Raw genomic sequence first — 9820 nt, forward strand, 5'->3', positions numbered from 1 at the left:
AAACAGCTCTATTCCTACCTCGTAAAATTCGACATACTCAGTCCCTGCCAGTTTGGCTTCCGGTCCCAAAAGAGCACCAACGATGCAATCATTAGTCTCCTTGACATTATCTACTCAGCCCTTGACAAAAATGAGTTTCCGATTGGACTCTTCATTAACGTAAGAAAAGCCTTTGATACTGTTAATCACAACTACCTCTTACTTAAACTCCAGCATTATGGAATCCGAGGCCTTGCCCTTTACTACATCCGATCCTATCTTAGTGACAGACACCAATATGTAACCATCAATGATACAACTTCTTCCACTCTACCAATTACCGTTGGAGTGCCACAGGGCAGCATCTTAGGACCTCTTCTATTTCTTATATATATAAACGATCTGCCTAATGTCTCTAATATTCTCAAACCTATATTGTTTGCTGACGATACTACCCTTATCTATTCAAACCTCAACCCACATACACTAAATAATGTTGTGAATAATGAATTAAAAAAAGTCCACTTATGGATGTCAACGAACAAACTAACATTAAACAAAGAAAAGACTTACTACATCTTATTTGGAAGCAAATCATCAAATGCAATTCAGCTACAGATAGACAACATTAACATCAGTAATAAAAATGATGGCAAGTTTCTTGGCCTATTCCTAGACAAGAGACTCAACTTCAGCACCCACATTCAACACATAACTAAGAAAGTCTCTAAGACAGTTGGTATACTCTCCAAAATCAGATATTATGTTCCTAACTCTGCTCTCCTCTCACTATATTATGCACTAATCTACCCCTATCTTAATTATGGTATCTGTGCATGGGGGTCTACCACTGCAAACCACCTTAAGCCCATCATTACACAGCAAAAATCTGCTATCAGAATAATAAGTAACTCTGCTTTCAGACAACACTCAGCTCCCTTGTTTAAATCCCTAAACTTGCTAAATATTAACTCCCTCCACACATTCTCTTGTGTCAACTACATTTACAAAACCCTGTTCTTAAATGCAAACCATGCTCTGAAACTCTCCCTGGACAGATGTAATAGGACCCATTATCACCACACCAGAAATAAATATCTCTTTGATATCCCCAGGGTCAAACTTAATCTGTGTAAACACTTTATGCAAATTAAGGGACCTAGTCTATGGAACTCACTCCCTAGTGAATTGAAAAACTGTAAAACTTTTGCCTTATTTAAAAGCAAAACCAAAAAGTACCTAACTTCATCTTCTTAGTTTCCTACACTGAGCTTTAAATTTGCTCTGTACCTAGTGTTACCCAATCTCCTAATTTTTATGTAATATCAAACAACCTTATCATTGTGTTCATTGCTGTCTTCTTTTATGTGCTAGCCAAATGCTGTATTGTGACTACCAATTTTTGTCAACTACCATTCAAGCTGTCATTGCAATCAATCTTATATTGTTTCTGCTGTATTGTGCCTACTTATTTTTTGTCAACTACCATTCAAGCTGTCATTGCAATCAATCTTAGCTACCTATGTGCTTTAATATACTGTACCTACAATTTTCTCTCATCTTCTTTTTTTTTTTTTCATTTCATGTAATCTGTTATCATTTTTTGTCTATAAATTTTGCAAGTATTTACCTCCTTAAAATTTTCTTAGATTAAGGACCTGCCCGAAACGCTGCGCGTGCTAGTGGCTTTACAAGACTGTAATTACCATATTTGTATCCTCACATTCCTTATGTACATTCTTGTATATGCATAAATAAATAAATAAATAAATAAATAAATAAATAAATAAATAAATAAATAAATAAATAAGAGTACCTCAAAGCTCTGGCCTGGGACCTCTGTTGTTTATAATACTCAAATCAAATCAAATGTTTATTTAGGTAAGGTACATACATACCAGAGATTTTACAAAGAGTAATGAGTTTATAGATAGGGCTAGTACATACAATGCCTAAAGCCACTATTATGCAAAGCGTTTCGGACATGAAAAACTAAAATGACTAAAGCTTAATACGAATTGAGCATAAAGAATAAAAAGAGTTGAGAACAAATAAAAAAAAAAGATATAAAAAGGGGGGAACATGGCTGAAAGCAGCACAAATACAATTCGGTCGACAAACAGCGTCACTTAAAAAAAAAAACAGACAGTGCTAAATACTGTATATATAAATTATTTAAATTCAGGTTTGAGTAACAACATTTGCAAATTTGCCGATGATACAAAAATCGGTAGGGAAACAACACAGAAGAAGACTCACTATCTCTTGATAGTTGTTGATCTAAATAGAGTTTTGAAATGGGCAAAAGGTTGACAGATGCAGTTCAATGCTGATAAATGTAATGTTTTGAGGTTAGGTAATGATATGATAGAGTTACAAGATACGAGATAGATGGTGTTGTGATTGCGAAGTCTGGTATTTCGAAAGGGAACTTGGAGTTATGATTAGTAAGAATTTAAAACCAAAAGATCAATGCATGAATGTTCGTAATAAGGCAAATTGTAAACTAGGATTTATTAATCGAAGGGTTAATAACAAGACACCTGGTTTTGTTCTTTAGCTATATCTTGCTCTTTAAAGCTATTCATTCCCGTGCCGTCTCTTGGGTGGCTTTATTATTATCAATCAATCAATTTGTTGCTCTGGTCAGGCCCCATTTTGATTATGCAGTTCAGTTTTGGTCGCCGTACTATAGAATTTATATAAATTCACTTGAAGGTATCCAGCATAGAATGACAAAGTTAATTCCTCAATTGCATTCACTGAAACGGCGAAGAGTTAGGTGTGACATGATAAAGGTTTACAAGTTGATGAATGGTTTAGAATGGCATAAGTTTAGATTTAGGAAAGACCTGGGAAAATACTGGTTCGGTACCGAAACTTCGTTATCCCTTCGCCTTCTAGTGTGTGGTCTGGTCATACAGTTTCTAAATTAAGCAATAGGCAGAATCAGATTGTAGAATATGTAGTTTAGTAGTAGAGTAGTTTACCACATCACATTGTTTGGATGTGTGATAATTGTATGATAGACAGTATGTTAAATGTGCTTTTTGTACTGTGATTTGTGTATTTGTACCCTATAATATATATAATATAATATATTTGTGTCACAAGTGATACAAAGAGGTGTCACAAGTGACATTACAAGAGGCTCACAACAGTCACTATACAAGGCACTTTACATCTATAGTGAGTCACACAGTATAATGTTAGTGGTATGTGCGCGCGGCGTTTTTGTCACTTAAGCGTCAAAACAAAAATATGTATACTCTTTTTACTCTCCTGATCTTAGTTCTCGAGCTATGTATTTCATTTTGGTACCAACGTGTTCGCAATAAAATTCACTAGAAGAACATCAGTAAAAAAGTCACGAAACGTATAGGGATACCAGCAGCAAATAAATAACTACGTAGATGACTCGCCGTGAGCACCCAACAGCAACAAAATGTTTTTACTCTTCGGATTGTTATCACCTCCACACTTGTCCTATAGCGTTAATTTTGGTATCAATGGACTCGCAATGAAATTCCCAACACGGTGATATGAATATAAACGTAGAATAATGGTCGCGGCCCACCCGCAAGAGTGTTGGAAGTGGCGGAACTCTTACCCAGTATCAGTGGTGGGACGACACATGTGCGATACGGTGCTTTGAAAGTTTATACTTATTTCACTCTCCTGACATTATTATTCTATGTACGTCATTCATTTTTAAGCCAATGTGTTCGCAATAGAATGTTCTATGAGCCTGTAGGTAAAAAAGATCAACAATGCGTAGGATAGAATAGCACCAAATATAAAACAACGCTGGAACATATCAGTGAGCGTCAAGCACACACGAAATGTTTTTACTGTTGTTATATCTTAAGCTGGTTGGGAGAGGTACAGTCTTTAACATAATTGGGAAGGTCATTCCACATTCGAGGTCCCTTGATTTGTAAAGCATTTCTAGTTTGACTAAGTCGTACCCTTTGAATATCAAATAGGTATTTGTTTCTGGTGTGGTGCTCATGGGATCTGATACAACCTTCTAGGAAGCTTTTAAGGTCAGGATTGACATTACAGTTAAGCGTTTTATATATATAAAATACACATGAGAGGATGTGCAAGGACTTAATATCAAACATATTAAGAGATTTGAGTAAGGGTACATATACTGCCCGGTTGCCTGAAATGCTATGCATACTCGTGGCTTTAGGTATTGTATTTATTTATTTATTTATTTATATATATATATACAAGAAGGTACATTGGGTTTGTGAGAATACATTGAATAGTACAGTATTTACAATCTTTGTTACATTATGTTGAAATTGAATTGAAATTTAAATAAGTTTATTGAGGTAAAATACACACAAAGGGATGAGGTAGCTCAAGCTATTCTCACCCCATTCAGTATAACGTGTTAATACATACATAGACACACATCACAAATAAACATATTACCAAACATTCTGAGAGATAAACATATACATTTCCTCCTTCACAAGTAGTATGTTATCAGACGTACACACAAATACTTTTATGACCTAGGTATACTGTATAGACAATTTGCAAGACACCTGCAGATAATTCAACAAAATATTACAGTCTTGGTGCAAAATTCTTATATCTCACAGGAATATCATCAACCTTTCCGTTGTGACACATCCAGGCTATTTGTTCAGGAACAGTCCTTATCTCAGTGTTTCTATATACATTAATCAACGGACAATCAAGAACATAATGGGCCAGGGTGTGAGACCTTAACATACCACATAGTTTACACTTCGTGTCATTATCATGAACATCTATCCTATATGCCCAGTAATATTTGTACCCAAGCCTGAGCCGCATGTACACAGAGTCACTCCAAGCATTTCTCCTTTTACCATAAGCGAAATGGGTGTTTTGACTCACATACATGTAGTGTTGCATGGTTTGACTACTCTCATACATTATCTCTCTCCTCTCCACTCCCGCCTGTGCCTGAATATTTCTGATTTTGCTTCTTATTTGTCTCATTGTGAATTCACATTCAATATCAACTTGTGGTTTTGATGTGGCACGTTTGGCCAAGTCATCCGCCACCTCGTTGAGCACTATTCCAACATGAGATGGAATCCACATGAATTTCACACTATAACCTTTCAGCTGTATCTCAGTCATTCTTCTCTTACAGTCCTCAACTATAGACATGAAGACTGGGTTTCGACTTTTTAAGGACTCCAGTGCTCCTCGGCTATCGACAAATACAAAAACATTTTTTCGTCATGACGTACTTCCTCCAAACACGCCAGAATGGCCTGCAGTTCAGCTTGTGTGGATGATATATAATTACTAAGCCGGAGTTCAATTATCCTGTCCACAGTCCCAAACTCCGTATATTCCCTTATTAGCACACCACACCCTGCCCTGCCATCCTCAGCCACCGACCCATCGCAATATACATGTAAACTGTTGCCTCTTGGTAACCGAGATATCATGCTTCCATACAAACACCGTAATTGTCCCGGTTCATGATGAATCTTTTTCACCTTGAGGGGTACAATTTCGACGTCTATTTTCTGTACTTTCCAGGGAGCAAACATATTACACTGTCGAGAGGGTTTACAGTACGTCGTATTCCCTGAGGTCATGAGCTAATCCCCTCGTGTAGTGTGTCTCCCTCAGTTTCCTGGAAGTGTGTACGTCACTCAAGCAGGTCTGAACCCTCTGAAACAGCTTATCCCCTCCTTTTCTCCGCATAAAACGAATAGATACTCTAGTGTTAATGTCACGGACTCTATCACACACACTCTGTAAAGTTAATTCCATTCTCATTATTTCAATCATTACATTTCTTTGACATCCAAGAATAATCCTCATAGCCTCGTTCTGTATCAGCTCTATTTTTTTGATTCTGCCTTGGCCTGTGTAAGGATAACGGGTGTTGCGTAGTCTATCAGGGACCGAACAGTACTTATGTATAACATCCGCAAGATAGGTACCCCAACACCATTACCAGAAAAAGCCAGTGCTTTCAGAGGATGCAGACGGGCTTTACATAAGGTGCTGATATGATTTATTTCAGCATTTTTACTCTCACATGTGTATCCAACATACATGCCCAGATACTTGTACTTCTGAACACGGCTCAGTTCCACACCATTTAGAGTAAGTGTTATATTTCTTCGTTTCCTATACTCGTATTTGGTTTTATCTGCATTTATAACTAAGCCTAACTTGTGACAGGTATGTTACAGGTGACAAGTATGTTAAGAGCATTTTGAATTTTGTTCCCAGAAGTGCCTTGTATAAGAATGTCATCAGCATATATGATCGTCGTGACCCCTGGAGGATACATCTCTGATGCTAATCTGTTCATTAATACATTGAATAAGGTGGGACTTAATACTCCCCCTTGTGGGGTATCTAACTGAAACCTCCGTTCCTCAGACATGTATCCCTGGTAATACACTTGACCTTTTCTGCCTTGTAGATAATCCCTTATCCAGTGTAGCAATCTCCCTGTTATTCCCCGATTGGCTAATTCGTATAAGATTACTTCCCCATTGGCTTTATCAAATGCTCCTTGTAGATCAACAAAAACTCTACAATTGTCATCCACATTAGACAAACACTTTAAGAGACAATCCGCAGTACTTTTGCCTTTGATAAAACCAAAGAGATTACTGGACATGTTATCACCTACAAGGTAGAGTAGCCTATTTAACAAAATCCTTTCCATCATTTTACAAAAGCATACATTATGTTTGTTTTATGTTTTCTTTGTTTACATTATTGTTTATTTTATGTTTTCTTTGTTTACATTATGTTTGTTAATTAACATTATGTTTGTAAATCAACTATGTATGTACTTTCCTGAATAAAACTGACTTTACTGTATACTTATATACTATGTGGTTCTGTTTTATCCCTCTCGTTTGTGAGAAAAAAATGACTAATACGTTCGGCCAATGACTTTGACTTCGATTTGACTTTGACTTCGTTCATGTCATCGTATTTTCCGTAATATATAAAAGTTATGACAATGCAATTATATTATTGTGTGCAAATAAGTTTGAAATTTCATGTACCCTAAAAATAGTAAAATAAAGAATAAGAATAATTAAATAATTGTTGTAGTAAATTGTCACGCGTTCATCATACGCAAACGAACACACAGTTTGGAGCGTCAGTAGAACAAGATCCCCGTCATTTTAAAACACGGCTTCGAATGTAAGTAATGTTTTTCTCGTACTAACACTGTGTTATACAATAGATTAGGTCTTGAATTCACAAATTTAGTTGTTACATCTGACAGAGTATGTTAGACGGTGTAATGCTGGTCCATGTTGACGTATTTGTGGGCTTGGTTGGTTTAAATGTGATGGCACCCCAATATGGGCACACAATATGGGCACCCCACAACTGCTGCATATTCTAGCTTTGGACTAACAAAAGTGGTGAACAATTTCTTTAGTATTTCGCCATCCATGTATTTAAAAGCAATTCTGAAGTTGGAATGCATGGCATAGGCTCCTCACACAATGTTCTTTATGTGGTCCTCAGGTGATAGTTTTCTATTTAGAACCACCCCTAGATCTCTTTCTTTATCAGAATTCCTTAAAGATTTCTCACATGGTGGTGGTTGTTATATGTAATGGTGGAGGTTGTAATGTGTGGTGGTGGTAGTGTGTGGTGGTAGTTGTAGTGTGTGGTGGTGGTAGTGTGTGGTGGTGGTGGTAGTGTGTGGTGGAGGTTGTAGTGTGGTGGTAGTTGTAGTGTGTGGTGGTGGTGGTGGTAGTGTGTGGTGGTGGTGGTAGTGTATGGTGGAGGTTGTAGTGTGTGGTGGTAGTTGTAGTGTGTGGTGGTGGTGGTGGTAGTGTGTGGTGGAGGTTGTAGTGTGTGGTGGTAGTTGTAGTGTGTGGTGGTGGTAGTGTGTGGTGGTGGTTGTAGTGTGTGGTGGAGGTTGTAGAGTGAGATAATAACAGTAGTGTGTGGTGGTGGTTGTAGTGTGTGGTGGTGGTTGTAGAGTGTGGTGGAGGTTGTAGAGTGAGATAATAACAGTAGTGTGTGGTGGTGGTTGTAGTGTGTGGTGGAGGTTGTAGAGTGAGATAATAACAGTAGTGTGTGGTGGTGGTTGTAGTGTGTGGTGGAGGTTGTAGAGTGAGATAATAACAGTAGTGTGTGGTGGTGGTTGTAGTGTGTGGTGGGTTTCTTATATGTGCTATCAATCTGCTGTGTGGTGCCTATTATTTTTGTTTAAATTACCAGTTGATGCCGGCACGGCAGTTGATGCCGGCACGGCAGTTGATGCCGGCACGGCAGTTGATGCCAGCACGGTATGTGAGGCAGGCACGGCATGTGAGGCAGGCAAGGCAGTTGATGCCAGCACGGTATGTGAGGCAGGCACGGCATGTGAGGCAGGCACGGCAGTTGATGCCGGCACAGTATGTGCTGTCTGTGAATTCCTCAACCTTTATATCAGGCAGTTTATATATTAGAATAATAATTAGGTTTATTTTTCTTCCTTAATTCCAAGAACCTCTACCACCAACTTCTTATATGTGCTATCAATCTGCTGTGTGGTGCCTATTATTTTTGTTTAAATTACCAGTTGATGCTGGCACGGCAGTTGATGCCGGCACGGCAGTTGATGCCGGCACGGCAGTTGATGCCGGCAAGGCATGTGAGGCAGGCACGGCATGTGAGGCAGGCACGGCAGTTGATGCCGGCACAGTATGTGCTGTCTGTGAATTCCTCAACCTTTATATCAGGCAGTTTATATATTAGAATAATAATTAGGTTTATTTTTCTTCCTTAATTCCAAGAACCTCTACCACCACATTGAGTTTAGTAGCTCTGTGCACGTCAGGTGCTGTTTAATATACAGACCTAGTTCTCTATCACATCTATATAAATTGTAGTTGGGAATCCAGATTTTACTATCCATGTAATCTTTTTTATTTCTTTTTATATATCTAACTGATTTTTTCTAACAGTTAAACAGAAAATAGTTTAATGGTATTTATTTATTAAATTTATATTGGTATTTATTTATTTTGGTATTTTTTATATTTTGGTATTTATTTATTATTGATATTATCAATTGAACTACAGTAGTTAGTTTTTATCATCCGAATGCACCAATATGTCTTCATTCTTCCCAGATGAAGGAACTAGGTAATGTTCATCATCTGAATGCACCATCTGAAGCTTTTCCACACTCATGATACACGAGAGGTTTATCAGCTGTATGCACCATCCTGTGAGTTTTTATAAGTCGCATTTTAATTAACCATTACTAAGCTAATTATCTTCAAGATCATTTTACTTTATATAAACTTTAACTTTATATAAACTTTATATAAACATTTTACTTTATATTTATATTTTTCTTATTATTTTTTATTTTACATTTATATTGTCAGTCTTTACTGATTTTTTGTTTTTTATTTTATGTAACTTCTGTGCCCTTCCTGGCTATCTATTGGATCTTTATTTTACTTCTAAATTGTTACTATTTTATTGCATTTCCTTTTATTCTTGTGTTTTGCTTTATCGTGTATCTTGTATCGTGATCCCTCTGCATCTCCATGCACACTGATATTGATCCTGATCAAAATCTTCTGTCTCATATCTACACCAACCAGCACATCATTATTGCAAGTATTTCACAGCACACCAGGCTAAAAACAAACTCCAAAATAGCACCTGTCTATCAGTTTACAATCAAAATGTTAGATCACTTGGTAAACATTTTGACGATTTTAATGCATTACTCACAGCACTAGGTACTAACTTAACGTTCATTATTTTAACAGAAACTTGGCTAAATAAAGACTATACCCAACTCTACAACTTAGCTGGTTATAAA

The sequence above is a fragment of the Procambarus clarkii genome, chromosome 14 (assembly GCF_040958095.1).
Source record: "Procambarus clarkii isolate CNS0578487 chromosome 14, FALCON_Pclarkii_2.0, whole genome shotgun sequence".
Lineage (NCBI taxonomy): Eukaryota > Metazoa > Arthropoda > Malacostraca > Decapoda > Cambaridae > Procambarus > Procambarus clarkii.